Raw genomic sequence first — 20,068 nt, 5'->3', positions numbered from 1 at the left:
ATCATCTCAGAACTGTTTAATTCATTCACTGTCAAAAATGTGGTGACAACACAATTTATTCTTTCCTTACTTTTATCTTTGAGCAGGTATTTTAACTTTTCAGCCATATAGATTTGGTGATGCTCTCTGACTATTGTGTTAATTTCAAGACACCGTACTCAGAAAAAGTCCCCTGAATTTGTTTACCAAATTAATCAAAAGCATGTAAGCAGAGCTTTTAAACCTTAAAGCCTGTTGTCAGAGCTAGGGAACTATAACTTTAGAAAGATAACTTATTTCCCATAAAAGATAAAAACTATTTTTGTAGTGTTTTAGAGGAACATCAACTGATCTGAAAGTAAAAATGTGACCTGCTTTTAATACAGTATGATTTGATAAAAGAAGCAGTCAGGAAGCATTATAAATGCATCCAACTGAAAAGTCAAAATATTTAAGAAACATCTTTTCCAAAGAAATATATATAGTGTATTAGCTTTCACCCAGATAACAGAGATTTTTCTGTATTAGAGGTGATGTATGTTTTAATGTCTTCATTATAAAACACACATAAAGAAAACCACAAAAAATAAATGTTTATTTTAATAAGCTATTAGAACAGAAGTACTCCTAGTCAAGAAATAGAATTTTACCAGGTGCCCAGAAATACCACCACATACTCTGTCACAATCTTAACTTCTTTCCAGTCTTCAAAAGTAATTTCTGTGCTGACTTTTAGTCACTCTTTTGTATATCCATATATTTTTATCACCTAAATATATATCCCCCCAAAATATAATTTAATATTATCTACTAAAAATACTTCAGTGTGGACTTCCGCCAAGATTGAGGCGTAGGTGGAAACAATGTGACTTCTCGCACAACCAAGTTTAAAGACAACATAGTTTTAGTAAAACAAATATGCAGCCATAACACAGAAAATTAAACTACCAAAGTCCAACAATAAGGAACCCTTCAGCTAGACCTGTAAGAGGGGTGGAGCCAGCGGCTGGCAGGAAAAGTGGGTTGCACAGGAAAAGTTGGCCAGACTGGCCCAGGCACGCAGTTGGTGGTTGGCGAATCCCCAGGTGTGGGGTTGCGCCGGGCAGATGCAGTGGGGGCGCAAGGCGGAAGGCTGACCGCAGTTACACATTCACATGCAGAGAAACCAGTGAAGGAGTGAGCAGTGAGACAGACCACAAAGGCCCCAGTGCCCAGCAGCAGGAAGCAGCAGAGGGGACCACTATTGCTCCCTCTCTGACCCCGCCCCCACATACAGCATCACAAACCAGCCACCTGGGTGGCCCTGCCCTGGTGAACACCTAAGGCTCCCCTCCTCGTATGTAACAGGCTCAAAGAAACCAAAACATGGCTCAAGAAGAACTCAAACCCCTGGAGCCTATAACTCTAAGCAACCAAGAAATTGCCAACCTATCAGATGCACAATTCAAAACACTGGTGATCACAACCAGCTCACAGAACTGGTTGATTTTAGCCACAAATTAGAGGAACAAATGAAAGCTAAACTAATTGAAATGAAGGGAAATGCTCAGGAAACCAGTAGTGATGGAAAGGAAACTGGGACTCAAATCAAGGGAGTGGACCAGAAGGAAGAAAAAAATGACCAAACAGGAAAATATGAAGAAACAAGAATTCAAAAAAATGAGAGGCTTAGGAATCTCCAAAACATCTTTAAATGCTCCGACATCCAAATTATAGGGGTACCAAAAGGGGAAGAAGAACAGCCACGAGTGGGAAGCTTATTTGAACAAATAATAAAGGAGAATTTCCCCAGTCTGGCAAAGGAAATAGACTTTCAGGAAGTCCAGGAAGCTGAGAGAGTCCCAAAGAAGTTGGACCCAAGAACGAACACACCAAGGCGCATCATAATTATATTAGCCAAGATTAAAATGAAGGAGAGAATCCTAGAAGCAGTAAGAGATAAAGGGACAGTCATCTACAAAGGAGTTCCCATCAGACTGTCAGCTGATTTCTCAAAAGAGACCTTACAGGCAAGAAGAGGCTGGAGAGAAGTATTCCAAGTCATGAAAGGCAAGGACCTACATCCAAGATTGCTCTATCTAGCAAAGCTTTCATTTAGAATGGAAGGACAGATAAAGTGCTTCTCAGATAAGATCAAATTCAAGGAGTTCATCATCACCAAGCCCTTATTATATGAAATGTTAAAGGGACTTATCTAAGAAAAGGAAGATAAAAAATATGAACAGTGAAGGGACAGCAAACTCACAGTTATTAACAACCACACCTAAAACAAAAGCAAGCTAAGAGGACAGCTAGATCAGGAGCAGAACCATAGAAATGAAGATCTCATGGAGGGTTAGCAACAGGGGAGTGGGAGAAAGAGAAAAAGGGAGAAAGTACAGAGAATAAGTAGCATAGACGGTATGTAGAAAATAGACAGGGGGAGGGCAAGAATAGTAGGGGAAATATAGAATCTAAAGAACTTGTGACACGTGGTCATAAACTAAAGGGGGAATGGTGGGGGAGGGTGTGCAGGGTGAAGGGGAATGATGGGGGAGAATAGAACAACTATAATGGCATAATCAATAAAAATAAAAAGAATACTTCAGTGTGCCACTTTAATGTGTCTCTTAAATCTCTTTATTTAATCTATAAATTCCTCCTCCATTCCTTTCTTTCTCTTAAACTTTACCTGTACAGACTACAGTGTCCAACATCTGGATTTTATTATTTGCATAATCATGGTGGGGCGCAATATGTTTCTCTTTTAAAAATTCTACAAGTTAATGGTCAATTATGGCAAGACTGTGGGCTGGTGTGACTTTTTATCAAAAGGCACACAGTGTCAGGCTGTCTGTCTTTTGGTTGTCTCTGTCTTGATGTTAGAGCTATGGATGCTGAATGCCTAGATCCATTAAGTCATTAGGGTTGCAAAATGGTGATATTCTAATTTTATTACTATTTTTCATTTATTAATCAGGTTACTTTTACAAAAAGACAGTTCCACTGATATTTATTTTCCCATTGGTTGAATTCATATAATATTATCAGGATAAATGTTTTTTTTTCTTTACCAGTTTTCAAGATAATTGGTTCCCCTGAAGGTAACCAATTAGTTTTTTTTTTAAATAACATTATGATTAGGTACCACTTATAGGTGAGGTCATATGGTATTTGTCTTTCACCACTGGTTTATTTAACTTGACATTAACCAGAGGGGATGGGGAATAATGGGGAAAAAATAGGGAAAGGTCCATCAAGGAACATGTATAAAGGACACATGAACAGTGCCAAAGGGGGACAATGCCAGGGGGCGGGATGGGTGGGGAAGGGGGCTGAGGTAGGGTGAAAATGGAGACAACTGTACTTGAACAACAATTAAAAGTAAACAATAAAATAAATAAAAATAACATGAAAGTCATGGATTTAAACATATATGACTGAATTTTTTTCAGTACATTGTAATTGTAATCCTCTTGGAAGCTCAGATTGCCTTATCTTTAGACAGTGGGGGCCTCTTCAGAGTGGCTCCTTTTTTTGTCCTGGTACCTTCCCTGCTATCTGGTATGACCATCTGTCCCATACACATCCTGTACATTTCCTACCCCATTCCTGAATATAGCTATCTCTTCAAAAAGCTCTAGTTTCTTTTTATTTTAATTTTATTTTTCAATCACAGTTTACATTCAGTATTATTTTGTATTTGTTTCAGATGTACAGCATAGTGGTAGACAATCAAGTACTTTGCAAAGTGGTTCCCTTGATATTTCAAGTACCCACCTGCCACCATATGTATTATTACAACATTGTTGACTATATTCTCTATGCTGTACTTCACATCCTGGGACTGTTTTGTGATTACCAATTTGTACTTCGTAATCCCTTCACTTTTTTCACTGAGCTATCTAAACCCTCTCCCCTGGGACAACCATCACTCTCTTCTCTATCTGAGTCTGTTTCTATTTTGTTTATTTTGCTTTTTAGATTCCACATATAAGCGAAATCATATGGTATTTGTTTTTCTCTGACTGACTTACTTTGCTTAGCATAATACCCTCTAGTTCCATCCATGCCATCATAAATATTAAAATTTTATTCTAATTTATGGCTGACTTATTCTGCATTGTATATATGTACCACAGCTTTTTTTAACTACTGGTCTATTGATGCACACTTGGGTTACTTCTATATCTTGGCTATTGTAAGTAATGCTACAATGAACACAGGGGTGCATAAATTCTTCTAACTAATATTTTGGATTTCTTTGGATATATATCCAGAACTGGAATTGCTCCAGACTGTTCCAGTTTTAATTTTTTGAAGAAACTCCATGCTGTTTTCCACAGTGCACAAGAATTCCTCTTTATCCACATCCTCGAAAGCACTTGTCGTTTGTCGATTTACTGATGATAGCCATTCTGACATGTGCTAGGTGACATCCCATTGTGGTTTCAATTTGCATATCTCTGATTAGTGACATTGAGCATCTTTTCATATGTCTATTGGCCATCTGTATGTCCTCTTTGGAGAGGTATCTATTCAGGTCCCATCTCCATTTTTAATTGGATTGTTGGGATTTTTGGTGTTGAGGTGTATTAGTTCTTTATAAATTTTGGATATTAACTCCTTATTGGATATATCATTGACAGATTTCTTCTTCCATTCAGTAGATTGTCTTTTTATTTTGTTGGTAGTTTCCTTTGCTGTGTGAAACTGAAATTTGATATAGACCCATTTGTTTACTTTTTCTTTTTTTCCCTTGCCCAAGGAGATATATCTGAAAAAAAAAAATTGGCTCTAGTTTCTTTTAATGGAAAACTGTATTTTAAACTCAAGTTTGGGAACTAAGGATATTGTACTGTTGTTATTGAGTAGGTCATTGTTTCTAGGTTTCTTTATTAGAGCAGAGATTTATATATATATTATATATATGTATATAGATATATATATGTATGTATTCAGAGTGAGATCGTGTTGGTATTTGTAATTTAAATTCAGGATTACAGGGTTTTTAATTTATCCTCTTCTGTACATCTGTGTCTTTTCTCTTCCATGCCAAAATCCTAGTGCAGAGGCATGAGTTGAGTTATAATATCTCATAATTACTTGTTTATTTTATCCCATAGTCCACACCCAACAATCTCAGAATAAGCATAATGATATCACCGTTACTAACGTAAACTACTGAGAACATTCAAAAACTTTTTGCCTGTATTTTCTCATTTCTCCCCTCTTATTTTTACATAGTTGTAGTTTATTTACATTATTGGAGCATATAGTCATTATATATAGTGCTCTCTTTTCACCCTCATCTAACCCTCTATGGGTTTTGCTACTTAGTTGAACTGTTTTGGTTTTGCTATTTCGTTGAACTGTTCCTTTCATGTGGGGATTTAGAGAGATTCAAAACAATAGTGCCACCAATGCCATGTTGTCATAACATGTTCATGGTCCTAATAAACACTTAGTTTGAAGCAATTTTTTGTGAACAGTTTAAGACCTATGTTTATAGTGATGATTTTGCATGTGGATGTCCAGTGGTTCTAACACTGTTTGTTGAGAAGACTATTCTTTCTTCATTGAATCACTTTTATTCTTTTGTGAGGTACAGTCAGTGGATCTTTTGGTCTGTGGATCTATTTCTATGTTCCATTGATATATTTCTCTTTTCTTTCACAAAGTAACTTTTTAATATATTATGTTGACTGTTATAATAGTTTCATGGAGTAGAGAATTTAGTTTTTAAATATATTTTACTGATTATGCTATTACAGTTGTCCCATTTTCCCCCCTTCACTACTCTTCACCCTGCACACCCCCCCCTTAGTTCATGTCCATGTGTCATACATATAAGTTCTTTGGCTTCTATATTTCCCATTGCATTCTTACCCTCCCCCTGTCTATTTTCTACCTACCATCTTCGCTACTTATTCTCTGTACCTTTCCCTTGCCTCTCCCCACCCACTCTCCTGCTGATAACCCCACATGTGATCTTCATTTCTGTGATTCTGTTCCTGTTCTAGTTGTTTGCTTAGTTTGTTTTTGTTTTTGCTTTAGGTGTGATTGTTAATAATTGTGTTTGCTGTCATTTTTTAAAAATTTTTATTTTATTGATTATGCCATTACAGTTGTTCTATTCCGCCCCTTCATTCCCCTCCACCCTTTCCTCCCCATCCCCACCATTCCCCCCCTTTAGTTTATGACCACGTGTCTCAAGTTCTTTAGATTCTATATTTCCCCTACTATTCTTGCCTTCCCCCCATCTATTTTCTACCTACCATCTATGCTACTTATTTTCTGTACCTTCTCTCCCCTTCTCCTCCCATTCCCCTGTTGCTAACCCTCCATGAGATCTTCATTTCTATGTTTCCGCTCCTGATCTAGCCATCCTTTTAGCTTGCTTTTTAGATGTGGTTTTTAATAACTGTGCATTTGCTGTCCCTTCACTGTTCATATTTTTTATCTTCTTTTTCTTAGGTAAGTCCCTTTAACATTTCATATAATAAGGGCTTGGTGATGATGAACTCCTTGAATTTGATCTTATCTGAGAAGCACTTTATCTGTCCTTCCATTCTAAATGAAAGCTTTGCTAGATAGAGCAATCTTGGATGTAGGTCCTTGCCTTTCCTGACTTGGAATACTTCTCTCCAGCCCCTTCTTGCCTGTAATGTTTCTTTCGAGAAATGAGTTGACAGTCTTATGAGCACTCCTTTGTAGTTAACTGTCTCCTTTTGCCTTGCTGTTTTTAAGATTCTCTCCTTCATTTTAATCTTGGTTAAGGTAATTATGATATGCCTTGGTTTGTTCCTCCTTGGGTCCAACTTCTAGGGTCCAGGAACTCTGAGCTTCCTGGACTTCCTGGAATTCTATTTCCTTTGCTAGATTGGGGAAGTTCTTCTTTATTATTTGTTCAAATGACTTTTCTACTTGTTGCTCTTTTGGTACCCCTATAATTTGGATGTTGGAACATTTAAAGATATCCTGGATGTTCCTAAGCCTTTCCTAATTTTTTAAAATTCTTGTTTCTTCATTCTTTTCTCATTGGATGTTTGTTTCTTCCTTCTGGTCCACTCCATTGATTTGAGTCCCAGTTTCCTCCCTATCACTATTGGTTCCCTGTACATTTTCCTTTATTTCACTTAGGATAGCCTTCATTTTTTCATCTAATTTGTGACCAATTCAACCAGTTCTGTGAGCATCCTGATTGCCAGTGTTTTTGAACTGTGCATCTAATAGGTTGGCTATCTCTTCATCACTTAGTTATGTTTTTTCTGGAGCTTTGATTTGTTCTTTCGTTTGGGACATTTTTTTTGTCTTGACACGCCTGTTACATAGTGAGTGGCGGAGCCTTAGGTGTTTACCTGGGTGGGGCAACCACTTGCTGGGTTGTGACGCTGTATGTGGGGCTGGGGTCTGAGAGGGAACAATGGCGTGTGCTGTGCTCTCTGCCGGATTTCAGTCACTTCCCTTGCTTCCCCCAAGCAAGTTGGGCCCTTCTGGTACTGATTCCTGGTGGGTGGGCTTGAGTACATTCTAGGACCCTGTGGGTCTCTCCAATGAACTCTCCTGTGAGTCTGGGTGTTTTTCCTGGCACCTCAACCCCCACAGGTGTTTTCCATCAGTGTTTTGAAATTTTATTTCCCAGCGCTGGGACCCTGGGTTGTGTGGTCTGTCTTGTTCCCCAGTTTCACCTGATTTATCTGCACGTGAATGTGGGATCACCGGGTTGCCAGCTGCCTTGTGCACGGCACCCCATTTCACAATGCTGCTGCCTTGCTGGGTCTGCCAGCTGCTGCCTTGTGCGCCTGGGGTCTGCCAGCCACTGCTTCACCTCGAGCCCTCTCTGTCCAGATACTTGACTCCACCCCTCCTACCAGTCTGGATGAATGTGTCTACTTTAACTCCATGGTTGTCCAACTTCCATACAGTTCAATTTTCTGTCTGTACTGGTTGTTTTTGTTTCTAAATTGTTGTTGTCCTTATTTTGGTTGTGTGAGGAGGCAAAATGTGTCTACCTATGCCTCTATCTTGGCCGGAAGAGTTACAGGATTTTATTCATATAAGCATAGAAGTGATAACTTTCAGATACCAAAAATTATGGATAAGGGAATATTGATACCTCCTGGTAGATATGTCTGTTTTTCTAATCTTGTAAGACATTTTTATATTTATTCTGTATACAAATGTCAGGTTTCATGGAAAGTAATTAAAAATAAGAGACATATCCATTTGAAAACAGCTATTACTATTTTATTTTTATTTGATATATTTGGATAAGTAACGATGTGGAGCAATAGAGAACTGTCATTCACTGCTTATTGGAAATAAATTAGTAAATCACTGTGCTTAGAAACAGCTAATATGGTTGAAGGTGTGGGTCCCCTAGGCTAAGGAAAACTGGCCCACCTGCACAAGGAGACATGTACTGTAGTATTCATAGTAACATTGTTTTTAATAGCAGAAAAATTGGGAACAACTATATATCCAGAAACAGGGGAATAAAAACCTATTTTGTGGTGTGGTATTCAGAGCATGGAATACTAAACAGAAGTTGAAATGAAGGAACTAGAACAATGTGATTAAATCCAAAAGAATAAGTTGAGCAAAAGGGAATAACTGTATGATACAGGATAATAACATCTATACGAAATTTTAAAAGATGCAAAACAGTGCTATCTATAAATCAGGATAGTTCTAGATTGATGTAGTAATAACATAATAGGAATAAATACAAAATTCTTAACAGCAATGCCTCTGGGGAGAAAGGGAAGGCGATCTGGCATGTTTTAACTGTATTTATATATTTTAAAGATTTTTATTTATTTCATTCTTAGAGGGGAAGGGAGGGAAAAAGAGGGGAGTAAAAACATTGATGGCATGAGATACATCAATCTGTTACCTCTCGCACACCCCCAACTGGGCACCTGGCTTGAAACCCAGCCATGTGCCCTGGCTGGGAATTGAACCAGTGACTTTTAGGTTTGCAGGCTAGCATTCAACCCACTGAGTCACACCATCCAGGGTGTATATCTGATATTTTACTTCTTTAGAAAAAATTGTTGCAAAGGGATAATATTTCATAAAGTTTTTTTTCATATTTATCATATTCTTCTCTCTTTTATGCATTGTTGAATGTTTCACAATAAAGAATTAAAAATGAAGTGTGCCTTTTATCTTAAAAGGTTTCTGCAAGATGGGGGTAGAAATGTAGATTTAAGAATAAATTCTAATGGTAAGCTAGAATTTTGGTTGCTACATAATTTTTTTTTTTATTGAGAGAGAGAGACAGAGACAGAGGGGGAGGGTGGGAGAGAGAGATTTGTTGTTCTGATCAGGGATTGAACCAGAGACCTTGGCATATTGGGATGATATTCTAACCAACTTCCTTACCCCTCCAGGACACAGCATAATCTTTTACATAACCTAGGTACTGGTAAAAGTGTTCAGTTCCAGAAAAAGAAACTCTAAATAATTTTTTTCTGATTTATATATTGGATGATTTTAGTAGGGGTTATAATATGTACCCTTTGTAGCTAAAGCATGAGAATTTTGAGCCTATTTCCAGTTCACTGTGATTGCTTTCCTGATTTTTGTGCTTTCTTAGTTTTAAAATATCTTCCAGAGAAGACATCAATCATATTGACTATATATGCTTTTCCTTCTCTATATTGTATATCGAGATGACTTTGGGGTCAGTTCTGTTTACTTTTGTCAAACACAGTTTTTTGTTGTTGTTGTTTTTTTAAGAATACAAAATCATCTCAGTGTGCATTTTTTCAACAAGTTCCCACTTTAAAGTTGACTAATTTAAACTTGACTGAAACACTTCACTTTAGGGATGATACAGCCAACTTGTTTTTCCTTGAAACTGGGAAATTCCAAGACCTTTAGGATTCATAAAGTCTATATCTTTTCTGTTCTTTCTTTGCTTGAAATCTCCTTTTTAAAAAATTTATTGATGTTCAGTTACAGTTGTCCTGCCTTTTTCCCCATTGCTCACCCCTATGAAATTTTCAGTTCACCACACAGTTTTGTTTTGTTTTGTTTTTTAAAGCAAAACACAAAAATAAACCATTGAGCCGTGGTCATCTGTGTCTTGGCTGGTATCACAATCTCACTTCATTGGCCACTACTGATGTTGCACAGCCTGGGGTTTAGCTCATACACCACCTGTGTTTCTGTGCTATTAACTTCCGAACTTCTTATTACTTTAGAATTAAAGCAGAGAGCTTTTCCTTCAGATTCTCAGACTTTCAGCAGGTCAACACATATTATAAAAGTCTTTATTTTTTATCCCTTAATTATCTAAAACTGTTCTTTCCATTTTCACTGTAATACCTTTTCATTATGCCTTTGTCAGAACTTTTTACCGTTTTTGTTTTTGTTACAATAGGCATTCCTACTTGAATTATAATGACCAGTTCCTGAAACTCCTGGTATATATTTTAGGACTCTTTGAGAGTTATTAGACTTCAGAATTCACTAAACCTGTGAAGTAGTTGAAGCTAAGATTCAGATGTAGAACTCAAAGTTGCTAAGAGAGTAAATCTTAATGTGCTCATCACAAGAAAATAAAATTTTTGTAACTAAGTATGGTGATAGATGTTAACTAGATTTATTGAGGTTACTATTTTGTAATGTATACAAATATTGAATCATTATGTTCTGTATCCAAAAATAATATATTATATGTTAGTTATACCTCAAATTTAAAAAAAAAAGAGAAGGAAAGGAAAGGAGGAGAGAGAGAAAAGGCAGACCAAGAATGTTCTCTGAGAAAAGGTAATGCCTACTCATGATGTTATGGAGGACAACAATGAGCATGCCTCCTGGAAGGTGAGCGTAGACTTCAGATTCATCTTGCTAGGTTATATAACTATCACCAGCCACAGTCCTTTCTTTTTGGGATTCTTCTCTCTTCTTTGTGGTTTTTCTTCAGGGCATTGTCACTTAGCATTTCTCCCTTCATTACACACCATACATTTCATTTCTTTATCTTAGCATTATATCTTGGCCTGATCATCTTGTGACTAATACTTCAATCTAAGTTCATTTTGGGAGGGAAACCTGGCCGCACAAACATAAGATGAGAGAGGTCTTAGTCTGTGCAAGTTTGGATTAAAAAAAAAATCTGCTCTTTCTTGGTATTTTGCAATAACTACATAATTTGTACTTGCTGTTTTCAAGTTATTTGCAGATGACTTGCTAAGAGAACATGTTAAACCTAGAAATCATATTAACAGATTTTTACCACGTTGTCCTTCAGTCAGTAGGTTATATTTTAGTAACTTTTTTTGATGTGTGTTCTTATTTATTTGTTACTCTTAGAAAACCTCATTTTTGACTGGACTCAGACTTAGAGGTAGAAGCTCTCAGAGAAGACAGCCTCGTCTCTTGGCAGTCTGTTCCTGGCATTTTCTTTGGCCCCTCCTTCATCTTCTTAGACAAAAGTTTAGCATATTCTGCAGCCTGTTCCTTATTTTTCTTAGTACGTTGTTCCTTCAGATCAATTCACCGACGTTTCTATTGCAGGACACGTGGAGTAACAGGATGCTGAATCTCAGGTGCCTTGCTTGGTCCTAGTTTCTTACTTTCTTTGGTTAGGGGCATTCTCACCACATGTTGGGGTATATCATCTTCTTTAGAGAGGCTGAAAAGTTTGTGGATGCTGCTAGCTCTTTTGGGCCCCAGGGGATGAGGCACAGTAGTATCAGTGAGACCAGGAATATCTCTCTCCTTTTTTTTACAATGACCAAGTTGAGAACACTGAGATTGGCATCCACAGTGCAACCCCAAACAGATTTGTGTTTTCTCCCTCCAGTCCTTCTTGGTCTATAATAGAAGTGCCCCTTACTCAGCAGCATGCAGACTCGACCATGGGTCAAGACACCCTTCTTCGTGGGGAAACCTTGTTTGTTATTCCCACCACTGATTCAAGCTATATAACCTTTCCACTCTTCACCCAGAGCATCTGCAGCAACTCTCATGGCCATATGCTTCTCATAAAATGTACAAAGTTTGTGTTCATTGTCCACTTTAATGAGTTTCTGGCAGCCAGTGGCTGGGAAAGAGATGTTCAGCTTCATCCTGAAGCTGCTGACTGCCTCTGAGGCACCATGAAAAAGAGCTAATAACTTTTTAAAAAAGGCTGCTGAAAATGTAAGTGTAACCCTTCCTTTTCATAATCTTGGTCCACCACATTAGCATTTTTTTAGAAAAACTCAAAGGCTGAATTTTCTTCTTTTGCATCCAATTGCTCATTTTATATTGATGATTGTCTTTTTCTCTCTATTTACATACAAAATATCTTACTTCTAATTTTAATTGGAAGCCCAGTTCATTTTCCTTTCAATTAAAAATATTAATATCATAATTAGGTAACATCTGAGTGTCATTTCAGTATTTTTGATTGACCAAAACTTTTTCACAAAGGTTTTGTGCTGTGTCAGTGAAATTATAAACATTTTCCTCTGTAGATTTACTGTCACTACACATAATGCTCATTGTTTATTTTCTTATGATACATGACACTTTAATCATGGCAGTATCTGTATATATAGATTTCTTATTTTCATAGATTGAAATGTTTTTCTAATATTGTTATCCTTTAAAATCACATAATTAAGTATCAACTTAGATAAATTTAAAATTATGAAATTAAGTATGAGCTTTGTACATCTTACTTAAAATACACTCAGTAAGTAGTGTTTATTGAGCTGCTGTCATGGCAGGCACAGTGCTAAACATTGTAAGTAAATGAAATCAGTTTTACATTAACTTCCAACCCACATCTTTTTTATATTTAGAATTGTCTTCCACATTGACAGTCTGCAACTACAGGGGTGGGCAAAAGTAGGTTTACAATTTTGAGTACACGAAACAGTTTGTTCTTGTATTATTATTTATTTATTATTGTACTATTTGTGTTAAGACTGCAAACCTACTTTTGCCCACCCCTGTATAGTGTCAGCCAAAAATTCTAAATAACTAGATCTGGGTTTTATTGAGGAAAAGTAGCTCTCATTCTTTTTGACTGCAATCCTGGCCAAAGTATCCAGGACTTTCTCTTCAGGAAAAACAATAATAGCTACTTGTTATACTGAGGGCTTCTCTGTCCCCTGCATATTAGGTACATTATTTTTAATTCATATGGCAATTCAGCAACACAGATTAATAAATCCTCATTTTACTGATGAGCAAACTACAGTTCCCAGAGGTTCGTTCACCCGAGATTGCAAAGCTGTCTATCACCAAAACCAGGAGTCAGACACTGTTATTTGCTGCTTCTGCTGTGTGGGGTTGCTTGTGGCTGATGTACAGGATCAGGTCCAACTTGCAGTTAAATTCTGAACTTAATTATGTCAGATACTTTTAAACATACAGATATTTTGGATTTTAATGCTACCGTCACTTTATTATGCTTTAAGAGTAATGCAAACTTGACCCCGTCTGTTCATGACAATATACTACTTTCAAAAGATTCCATGGAACATCATAAAACAAACTTAAAGTTTTTCTTTTCAGGTGTAAAAACTAGCAATAATGTTTTGTGTTTATATAATTTATGTTGTGGAAAAAAGGTATAATTTTATTTGCTTCATTTTAGAGATATTTTTGCATTTATATTTACAAAGTATGCTCTTTATTTTTAGTACAACTCAATCTAATAATGAAGCATCTTTAAAAGAAATCAGCTTATTAAGAACTTTGCCTTTTAAATTTCCTCAGTGTTATAAAGGAAAGTTGCCTATATTATATGCTACTTGACAAAAATAGCTCTGAGCAAGTATCTTCCTCATTCCCATGGTTAACAGGCTCCATTGTCATTGCATAATTTGTCTCTTCAGTCACTTCACCTTTTTCTCATCCATTCTCCTCTGTGGGATCCCCCCCGCCCCCACATTTCAGGTTCCTAATGCCTCGTGGTTCTTCTTATTCCCTGACTGCTCACATAAGAGAAAAAGCTGTACATTCATGTAAACTTGTTAATTACCTGTGCTCGTGAGGCAGTGCGTCTAGCAGAGACCTTGGTTTTTAGAGTCAGACAGATTGGTATTCAAGCTAAAGCTGTCACTTGTTAACTTTGGGATCAAGACCAACTTATACCATCTCTCTGACCCTTATTTCCTTTATTTCTAGAATATACAGTAGTTCCTCCTCATCCAAAATTTTACTTTTTTCAATTTCACTTACCTGCAGTAACTGCAGTCTGAAAATAGTAAATGGAAAGCTCCAGAAATAAACAAAATTAACAAGTTTTAAATTGCATGCCATTCTGAGGAGCATGATGAAATCCATGCCCTCCCACTCCAACCTGCCTGGGACATGAATTGTCCCTTTGTCTAGCATATATTGCAGTACTTTACCACTTGTTGTTCATTCAGTGGATGTCTTGGTTATCAGATCGACTATCAAGATATCACAGTGTTTATGTTCAAGTGACTTATTGTATGAAGTGATTAGCACAGGACCCTGTTTCCTTTATTATTGATGGGGTTATTCTTTATTGAAACTTATGCACACTCTGTTTTTGTATCTTTAAGCCTTTATAATATCTTTAATTAGGCCATGCAAGACATCTTCCTCCCTTAAATGAATTTTAGCCATTTATTTGGAAAGACAGGAGGTCATCCTCTGACCGTCTCATGCCTTTTAGAATTATCTGGGATAGGCAGTGGAGAAAAGGCATACATGGAGTCCATGGTCTTACTCCCTAAATTGGCTCTGGTACCAATACCTGTGTGTATGGTTTCCCCACACCACTTTGCAGTTCTTGAACACCAGCAGGTTGTCCTGCGATTCAACTCAATTCCAACACTATCTACTCAGAGATAGCATCAGAGACCATAGGTTAAGGATCAGTCCTGCAAAACTGCCCCGCTCCAAACTTCAGACCCCACTTGCAAGCCCAGGTTGTTACCGGCTTGCAGACCTACCTGCTACAGATTTGCAGTTCCCATGACCTCCTACTTGGACTTCAGACATCAATCACAAGTCCAGGTGTTACCTGTACTAATGAGCAATTGGTTATAAAGAGGTTCCCCAGACCTCCTTATTGAATTTGATTAATTTGCTAAAGAAGCTCACAGAACTCAGAGAAACTTTTTACTTACTATAGTCACCAGTGTATTATAAAAGGGTATAACTCAGGAACACCCAGATGGAAGAGATGCGTAAAGCAAGGCGTGGAAAAGGTTTAGAGCTTCCGTGTCCTCTACAAGTCCTTTTGGGTTTTTATAGACGGTTCATTACACAGGCATGGTGGATTAAATCATTAGTCATTGGCTGTTGACTCAGTCTCCACCCCTTTCCCTTTCTGGATGTCAGGGGGTGGGACTGAAAGTTCCAGACTGCAAATCACAAGGTTGGCTCCATTGCAACATCCACCCATTCTTACCTGCTTTCTAAAAGTCACCTCATTAACATAACAAAAGACATCTTTGTGGCACTCAACACTTAGGAAAGATCCAAGGGTTGTGGGAGCTATGAGTCAAGAACTGTGGACAAAGACCAAAGATGTATGAAAAATATATTTTTTGTCATCTGAATGACCAAATACATAAAGTGTTTTTTTGTAAATCACAACATTACTCTCCCCTTTAAAATTATTTCTTTTGGTGATACTACAGAGCCTATTGGAGAGAGTCTCACTAACATTTCGAACTGAAAAAGCCTGGCGTCTTCTCTCTGGACCTTGAGCCTAAACTTGTTCTGTGCCAAGACGGTCATATAGCTGGGCTCCTCCTTTGAGGCTGTCTTTTTGAGTATAGGCCCTACTCAGAGTCACTTGCCCTTTTTAGTTTTCTTCCCTGAAGCTTCCTTTACAAAACTTTTAAGTTTTCTGCAAGCATATATATTTTTAAAGGTTTTATTTATATATTTTTAGAGAGGGGAAAGGAAGAAGAAAGAGAAGGACAGAAACATCAGTGTGGTTACTTCTAGTGTACCCGCTACTGGGGACCTGGCCTGCAACCTAGGCATGTGGCCTAGACTGGCAATTATACTGGTGACCTTTGATTTGCAGGTCAGCACTCAATCCGTTGAGCCACACCAGCCAGGGCTTTGTAAGCATATTTTAATGGCATTAAAAAGTGCTTTTTTTGTTTTTGTTAATTCATAGCTTTAAAAAGTTTGTTGCATACCTGCTACCAGCATAGCTTTTGGCTAGGTGCTACATGGATACAATAAAAGAAAATAGATTTAAACTTCAGTGAAAAACAGGACATATGAACAAACAGCAGGAAATAAAAAGCCAAAGTCATCATAGAGGCATTTGAGTGGGGAAGTGGGTATGGAGATGAGATCCTAGGAAGGAAGGATGCTCCCTAGCTGGAAGGACTCTAGAAACTGGGATAACATCTGATTTTGTTCTAAAAGGGTAAGAGTAGTTAGAAGGAAAAATTGAGTGAAGTTGTTAATAGACAAGCTGAGACATATTATAATTTTAAGAGTTTATTTGAGCAAAAATTCATTCTAATCAGACAGTGCCAAACTCAGAGTGACTAGGAGCACTCCACAGATGGGAGCTAGGGGAAAGATTTATACAGAGATAGTGCAGAAGTAAAGAAAGGACATTATTTGACTAGCTATAGCCTAAAGCCTGATTGGTTATCATTCATGTTTTGATTTTTAACTTTGAGACATTAACAAGCTTAGATTTTGGTTTGCTGATGGGGGCCACCATGGCATTAGAACTGTATCAGTCTATGGCCTCCTTGTTGAATTAATTTCACAAGTGACAGAGCTCAGAAAATGCAGGGAACATTTTAGTTTGAACTCAGAGTAGAGTAATGAGGGGAAGCTGTAGGAGTTAACACTAGAATTTGCAAGTCAGATCCTGTCCCTCCTTTGCTTATGACTTCTCATCTCATTTGGAGAAAAAGCCGGAGTCCCTGAGAAGTAGCCCATAAGCTACTACAGAATCTGTTCCCTCCCCTAACTACCACTGCTTTCTTCCTTGCTCCACTTTTTAGCCAGATCTATCTCACGTTCCTTTATCAGGCCACAGGCCACAGGCCCCACCTCAGGATGTTTGTTTCCTTTCTGCTTGGAGCGCTCTTCTCCCAGTGGCTGCATAGCTCACCTTTCATTTCTTTCAGGTCACCTTTATTAGAAAGTTCTTTCCTGACTTCTCCATATGAGCTTCCCTTCCCACTCCTGCTGCTCCTCATTCTGCTTACTTTGGTTTATTTTTCTTCATAGTATTTAGGAAATATGTATATAGGATCACTAACATCCTATGGATGTCTGTTTGTGAATTGTTGCCTTGTCTTCAGACATTAGAGTGTGTGTTCTCCGAGGGTGAGGACTTACTGCTGTATTCCCAGAACCCAGGACCATTGCCTGACACATAACTCATACTCAAATATCTATTACTCACAAAAGAAAAACAAGCAAAGAAAGAGTGAGGGAGGGAAGTTTCTGTATGGGTCCAACAGGCTTTTGCATTCTAGGAAGGGAAATAAAAATTTAATTCATTAATCAACTGGTAGCCAATGATGAGTTCAAAAGGGAGAGTGGGAGCAAAAACTTTTAGTTGAGTAAGATACATTTGGTGATAATGTTTAGGATGGATTTTTTAGTAAAATTTTGCATCAACTCCCTTTCACTTCCATATGCAGTATTATTTATGTACTTTAAACAAACAAACAGCCCTGGCCTGTGTGGCTCAGTTGGTTGGATCATGATCCCATAAACTGAAAGGTTGATGGTTTGATTCCCAGTCTGGGCACATGCCTAAGTTGCAGATTTGGTCCCCAATACAAGAGGCAACATGTGAGAGAAACATCAGTGTTTCTCTCCTGTCTCCTTCCGTTTCCCCTCTAAAGTCACTGGGCATGTCTTCAAGTGAGGACTAAAAAAACAAGCAAAAAAAGCCTTTTAATTTTGAAATCATTTTACTCCTAAAATAATTGCTGAAACTGCTAAAAGCTAATTCCCTTCTTATATTTTTCCCCCATTTTGCCCCAATAATAGTATTTGGGACAATACTACATACATTACACAGTACATTGTCAAATTCAGCAAAATGAGCTTGGTATAATACTATTAACACAGATACAGGCCTTAGTTTGATTTTATCAGATTTAACGTGCACTTTTTAAAAAAATTTTTATTTTATTGATTATGCCATTACAGTCATTCTATTCCCCCCTTCATTCCCCTCCACCCTGTACCTCCCCATCCCCACCATTCCCCCCCTTTAGTTTATGACTACGTGTCTCAAGTTCTTTAGATTCTATATTTCCCCTGCTATTCTTGCCCTCCCCCCTATCTGTTTTCTACCTACCATCTTTGCTACATATTTTCTGTACCTTCTCCCCCCTTCTCCTCCTCCCCCTCCCCTGTTGCTAACCCTCCATGAGATCTTCATTTCTATGTTTCCGTTCCTGATCTAGCCGTCCTTTTAGTTTGCTTTTGTTTTAGATGTGGTTGTTAATAACTGTGAGTTTGCTGTCCTTTCACTGTTCATATTTTTTATTTTCTTAGATAAGTCCCTTTAACATTTCATATAATAAGGGCTTGGTGATGATGAACTCCTTGAATTTGATCTTATCTGAGAAGCACTTCATCTGTCCTTCCATTCTAAATGAAAACTTTGCTGGATAGAGCAATCTTGGATGTAGGTCTTTGGTTTTCATGACTTGGAATACTTCTTTCCACCCCCTTCTTGCCTGTAAGGTCTCTTTTGAGAAATCAGCTGACAGTCTGATGGGAACTCCTTTGTAGGTGACTGTCCCCTTAGCTCTTGCTGCTTCTAGGATTCTCTCCTTCATTTTAATCTTGGCTAATGTAATGATGATGTGCCTTGGTGTGTTTCTTCTTGGGTCCAACTTCTTTGGGACTCTCTGAGCTTCCTGGATTTCCTGGAAGTGTATTTCCTTTGCCAGATTTGGGAAATTCTCCTTTATTATTTGTTCAAATAAGTTTTCCACTGGTGGCTGTTCCTTTCCCCCTTCTGGTACCCCTATAATTTGGATGTTGGAGCATTTAAAGATGTCCTGGAGGTTCCTAAGCCTCTCATTTTTTTGAATTCTTGTTTCTTCATATTTTCCTGTTTGGTCATTTTTTCCTTCCTTCTGGTTCACTCCCTTGATTTGAATCCCATTCTTTTCATCACTATTGGTTTTCTGTGCAATTCCCTTCATTTCAATTAGTGTAGCCTTCATATGTTCCTCTAATTTGTGACTAAAATCGACCAGTTCTGTGAGCATCCTGATCACCAGTGTTTTGAACTGTGCATCTGAAAGTGTTGCTATTTCTTAGTCGCTTAGAGTTACGGGCTCTGGGGCTTTGAGATCTTCTTGAGCCAGTTTTGGTTTGTTCGCGCCTGTTAAGAATGAGGACCGGAGCCTTAAGGCAGGGGTGGGGCCACCAGGGCGGGGTCTCTGGGTTGTGACGCTGTATTTAGGGATGGGGTCAGAGCGGGGAAATGGCATTCCCCTCTCTGCTGCCTCCCACCGCTGGGGACTGCTCTGTCCGTCTCACTGCCCAGTCCCTTGCTGGTCTATCTGCGCAGGAATGCGCCACCACAGTCAACCCGCTGCCCTGCGCCCTCGCTGGGTCCACAGGTTGCTCCCTGGGTCACTCCCTGGGTTGCTCATTGGGTCCGCCCTTTGCAACCCCATGCCTGGGATTCATGCGCCTGAGTCCGTCTGACCGAGTTTTTCTGTGTAACCCCGCTCTACCAGCTGCTGGCTTCGCCCCTCTTACCGGTCAGGCTGAAGAATTTGTTGTTATCAGACTTCCGAAAAGTTCAATTTTCTGTGTTCTGGCTGTGTTTTCTGTTGCTAATATTTAGTTGTCTCTAAACTTGGTTGTGTGAGAAAGCACGGCGTCTCCACCTATGCCTCCATCTTGGCGGAAGTCTAACATGCACTCTGTGAGTTGTGTGTATTTATAATTATATGAATTTTTATCATGTGTTTTGAAGTGTGCTTTTTAATAATTCTGCATCTGATTTTGAAGATTTTGACAGTGTTATAAAATATTTAGGGCCACTTTAATACTACTTTTCAAGTTCATGGTCTCCCACATTTATATATGACTAAACTGAATGGGCTACTCTATTATGTTTTTATTCTTCTGCCTAGGTATTTTTAAGTATATT

General features: G+C 38.2%; 1 protein-coding gene and 1 pseudogene across 4 annotated transcripts in view; one reads left to right on the top strand and one right to left on the bottom strand.

Annotated features, from left to right (window-relative positions):
- The window catches only part of WDPCP (WD repeat containing planar cell polarity effector), a 331,941-nt gene that overhangs the window by 142,374 nt on the left and 169,499 nt on the right, over window positions 1-20,068 (top strand). The window lies entirely within an intron of this gene.
- LOC119035044 (40S ribosomal protein S6-like) lies at window positions 11,293-12,044 on the bottom strand (annotated as a pseudogene).

This window comes from Artibeus jamaicensis, unplaced genomic scaffold (assembly GCF_021234435.1).
Source record: "Artibeus jamaicensis isolate MK-2021 breed Jamaican fruit bat unplaced genomic scaffold, CSHL_Jam_final contig_465, whole genome shotgun sequence".
NCBI classification, from domain to species: domain Eukaryota; kingdom Metazoa; phylum Chordata; class Mammalia; order Chiroptera; family Phyllostomidae; genus Artibeus; species Artibeus jamaicensis.
Note: the sequence above shows the minus strand (reverse complement) of the source record. Positions and strands in the feature narration are given on the sequence as shown.